Source organism: Haliaeetus albicilla, chromosome 2 (genome assembly GCF_947461875.1).
Source record: "Haliaeetus albicilla chromosome 2, bHalAlb1.1, whole genome shotgun sequence".
NCBI classification, from domain to species: domain Eukaryota; kingdom Metazoa; phylum Chordata; class Aves; order Accipitriformes; family Accipitridae; genus Haliaeetus; species Haliaeetus albicilla.
The window spans coordinates 29,213,140-29,218,059 of record NC_091484.1 but is presented as its reverse complement, the minus strand read 5'-3'; the positions used below and the strand labels follow the sequence as shown (position 1 = coordinate 29,218,059).

Genomic DNA, 4,920 nt, shown 5'->3' with positions numbered 1-4,920 from the left:
CCTTTTTCTGAGCTCTTGCTAGTTCCTCTAGGGCTTTTTCATCTCTCTCTTTTTCTTCCAGGGGTTTCTTCTGAGTTCTCTCATGTTCTTCGTTGGCTACCTTCTGGTTTTTTAATCAGTCCTTCCAAAGACTGCTGTTGAGCTTTCTCCAGTTTCTGCAGTCTTCAACTGGTTTCTCTCTTCTTTTTCCAACAACTTCTGTGCGTTCTCCTGTTGCTCCAGAACTTTCCATGGGGCTTTCTCCTCTTCCTCATGCCCCATCTATTGAGGTTTAAACTGCTCTTCCAATTCCATCTGCAAAGCAATCAACTGTTGCTCAAGTTCCAGGTACCATGCTGCTTCCTGCAATGCTTTTTGTTCCAGACTCTTCTGTTGCTCTGTCACTTCCTGTGGTGTGTTCTCCTGCTCAGCTAACATCTTCTGCTTGACTTGTATCTGTTCTTTCTTCATGGCCTCTTCCCAAGTTTCCTGTTCCTCCAGGGCTGCTTTCTTAACTCTTTCCATATCTTTGGGGGCTTTGTTAGTTCTTAATTCTTCCTCCTTTTGTTCCTTCTTCATCCTCTCTGTTACATCCACAAAGTCATCTTCCCTTTTCGTTCCTTCCTGGACTCTTCTCTGAACTTCTGTTAGCATGGAATTGGTGTCTTCATTATAACCCAGTTGGCAGGCCAGTTCAAGGTCTCTTGCAGCCTTGTGCCAATGACACAGGAGCTGGAATGCCTTCCCTCGCCACTGGTAGGGCTATGGAGAACCAAGGGCGATTTTTATTGCTTTGTCACAGTCCCTAATGGCAGCTATTGGTTTCAGCAACCTCAGGTAGACACTGGCTCGGCTTACATATAAGACTGCAAGTTGTGGGTTGAACCTGATAGCATCAATGAACAACTCAACAGTTCTGTGAAATTCATCTGCTCTCAGTGCATGAAAGGCTTCCCTTTCCTTTTCAATGGTCTGTTTTCCTGTCTTGGTTGTCGTCCCCTATTTTCTGAAGATCTTCAGCCTCTTCAGCCAATTCTTCATTTTCAGTATTGAGTTCACTGTCCTCAGTCTTTGATTCTCCACTGGGCTGGACATTCTATGTAAAACTTATTCTTTTCTACTGGATATTGCTTTTGCTCTTCAGATTCCCTGCAACAGCCATTATCAGGTTCCCGGGAGGTCCAAAGGTGAACCTGTTCATGCTCCTGGGCATTCTGAAACTGTGCTTCTTCCTTTTCTTGAGAATTCAGAAGCTGATCTCTCTCCTCTTCTGCCATGGATTTCCCCACCCTTGGCAATGCATCCAATGATTGCTTTGTGTTTTGTGTCTCCTCATACTTTTTTTGGTGCCTGGCAATTTTCTGGACTCTTCTGTGAACCTCCTTCAACATGTTATTGGTATCTTCATCATAATCCAGCTGGCAGGACAGTGCAAGGTCCTTGGCAGCCTGCTGCCAGCAACCCAGGAGCCAAAATGCTTCCCTCTCCACTTGTACAGCTGTGCAGAATTCAGGTCGATTTTTATGGCTTTCTCACAGTCTCTGATGGCAGCATTTGGCTTTTGCAACTGTACAAAGACACTGGCTCGGCTGACATACAAAGTACTAAGTCATGTGTTCAGTTTGATGGCATCAGTGAAGAGCTGAACAGCTTTTTGAAATTCACCTCTTCCCACCGCATCAAAAGCCCCCTTTTTCTTTTCATCAGCCTGCTTCATCATATCACTGGTTACCTCCAACTTCTCATCTCCCATCTCTGGGGATTCATCGTCTTCTGGCTCAACCTCCCTTTCGTTGTCTGTCTCCAACTCACTCTCATCCTTCCCCAGTTCTTCACTGGACTCTTCCCCCCTCTCAAACTGCCTGAGCCTCAGAATCTAATTTACAAACCAATGAAATGTTACAGGCAGCCTCTTTTAAACACCCCAAAAGCTGGAGGGCTTTTCCTCAGAATTTATAGGCCTGTGCTGAACTGGGATTGAGTTTAACAGCTCTGTCACAGTCACTAATGGCCATAGTTGGCTCTTGCAGCTGCAAAAAGACACTGGCTCTGTTAATGTGAGAGCTGGCAAAGTGTGGGTTCAGCTTGATGACACTGGACAGCGTATCAACTGCTTTCTGATTTTCACCTTTAGCTAGGAAATCAAAGGCCTCTCTTGTTTTTTCAAATCTGCTTCATCACCTCCTCTGATAGCCCTAAACTTTGCCCCTCTTCTTTTTATGGATTATCTGTTTGTTAGCATTTTCCAAACCATGCTAACCCTCATCTTCTAGAAACTTCCCTGCTGCTGTAACTGGCTCCTTTGCATCTGTTTCGCTTGAAGCAGATGGTAAGTAATTTTCTGTACTTTCTGTGGATTTCCAGAGAAAGGATTTTGCCAGTATTCTACTTGAAGGTATGGTGCTCTGATCCCAAAAGGATGATATTACACAGAATTTGTTGCTACTGAAAGCAGAGGAAGAAAGATAAGATGAAAAATGGCTTATCTGAGAGCTCTATTAAGTTAGTACCAGGTATATATGGTAAGCTTCCCTGTTCTTCCTTCTGTTGTCTTGCTGCTGGACCTAACTGAGGGGTTAAGACCAGCTGCAGGGTCCCAATGCCTTCAGGAACTAGAATACAATTTGTCACTTCATATATTGTGCCATCATGGGAATCCTGAGATGGCTGCTTAAAATCGTACAGGAAGATGTCCCTGTAATCTTTCTTCTTCTTTACGCATCACAGGTATTCATGTGTGCATCTCTGTGTCTGCATGCCTGTTAAAAAGAGCAGACACAGGACTGGAAAGTCTATTTATTTGTTTTCACATTTAAACAAAAACATCTTTTATGAGCCACAACCAACAGGAAGGCAATAACAGCTGGATAAGAATTTTGTGTTTAGACATGCTTCAGTCAAGTATTTTCCCTGACAAATGAAAAATTGAAAACTAAACAGCTTGTCCTGACAATAACACATGACTATGGGGAATATGAAGACCAAAAAACTGTGCAGCACAGTTGCATGGGGTATCCTTTGTTAGGACATTTTCCAAAATTTTGTAAAACTAACTTTTTCTAAAGTTGCTGTGCAGGAACGTTTTTATAGCTCCAAAAGGTCAATTGGAGGGACGATTTAGCTGCATCCAAAAGAGCCAAGAAATCTTCTTGACACACAGGAAAATCTTAAGAATTATTGAAAAGATTCTCAAGCTGAGTCCTTGGACATCCTTCCTTAACTTTCATACTAATTTGGGGCTGATGAGCTTCATTTTCAGTTGGAGGCCCCGGCCAATGTTTGTTCTTAGAATGGATTTGGCTCTAAGGCATCCAACAGGTTCCATCAGGCTGGGCTGGCCCTGTATGGTGCTAAAGGCAGGCAACTACTCTGCTCTCATATTGTTCACAAAGTTTTTTAATGCTTCTTTTCAGATTTAAAGTTTGTTCTCCCCCCCCCCCCATTGTTCCTAAAATCCACACATTTACTCCTATCAATTTCAGTAGCTTACTATCTTGTCCATGCTATGAACACCGAGGTCTCAGTCCTTGTTTATTTCCTTTCACCCTTGCTTCTGATCTTCTTGATGTGCTTCTTCCCTCTTCTGAAATACCAAGTTCCGGAATCCTATTTCTTAACCCATGTTTTTCTTCACACACCACTGGCTTGTATATTAAGTCCATATACCTTAGACTTGAAAAAAAGACGTGGACTTGAGGCTACATTGCTTTGTGTATTTCAATCCTTGAACCACCCTTTCTAATTTTGCTAACAAGCCAACTTAGAATTATGTTTGCACAATCTCTGCAATATTGATCAGTGTATGGATAGCAAAAACCAGTAAACCCAGAGCAAAAATGAACAGGCCTGATAGGCTCAAGAATTAACACTTGATGCAACAGAAACTTGTTTAACCTGTGTATTGGTTTTATGTGGCAAGGTTTTGGTAGCGGGGGGGGTTACAGGGGTGGCTCCTGTAAGAAGCTGCTGGAAGCTTCCCCTGTGTTCGAGAGAGAGCGAGCCCATACCAGCTGGCTCTAAGACGGACCCGCTGCCGGCCAAGGCCGAGCCAAACAGTGATAGTGGTAACGCCTCTGTGATAACATTTTTAAGAAGGAAAAAAAAGTTGGGATGCGGAAAACAGCCACCGGAGAGAGGAGTGAGAACATGTAAGAGAAACAAGCCTGCGGACACCAAGGTCAGTGCAGAAGGAGGGGGAGGAGATGCTCCAGGCGCCGGAGCGAAGATTCCCCTGCAGCCCATGGTGAAGACCCTGGTGAGGCAGGCTGTCCCCCTGCAGTCCAGGGAGGTCCATGGTGGGGCAGATATCCACCTGCAGCCCGTGGAGGACCCCACGCCAGAGCAGGTGGGTTCCTGAAGGAGGCTGTGACCCCGTGGGAACCCTGCGCTGGAGCAGGCTCCTGGCAGGACCTGTGGATCTGTGGAGAGAGGAGCCCACGGAGCAGGTTTTCTGGCAGGACTTGTGACCCCGTGGGGGACCCACGCTGGAGCAGTCTGTGCCTGAAGGACTGCACACCGTGGAAAGGACCCATGCTGGAGCAGTTCGTGAAGAACTGCAGCCCGTGGGAATGGCCCACGTTGGAGAAAGTTCGTGGAGGACTGTCTCCTGTGGGTGGGACCCCACGTTGGAGCAGGGGAAGAGTGTGATGAGCCCTCGCCCTGAGGAGGTGAAGCGGCAGAAAATAACATGTGATGACCGTAAACCCCATCCCTGTCCCCCTTGTGCCGCTGGGGGGGCTTGGTGGAGAAATCCGGGAGTGAAGTTGTGCCTGGGAAGAAGGGAGGGGTGGAGGGAAGGTGTTCTGAGATTTCGTTTTATTTCTCATTTACCTTACTCTGGCTGATTTGTAATAAAAAGTGAGCTAATTTTCCCTAAGCTGAGTCTGTTTTGCCCGTGATGGTAATTAGTGAATGATCTCTCCTGTCCTTATCTCGACCCGC

General features: G+C 45.8%; 1 pseudogene; it reads right to left on the bottom strand.

Annotated features, from left to right (window-relative positions):
• Nucleotides 1-1,043: 1,043 nt before the first annotated feature.
• LOC104325392 (putative protein FAM10A4) lies at nucleotides 1,044-3,481 on the bottom strand (annotated as a pseudogene).
• Nucleotides 3,482-4,920: the final 1,439 nt, after the last annotated feature.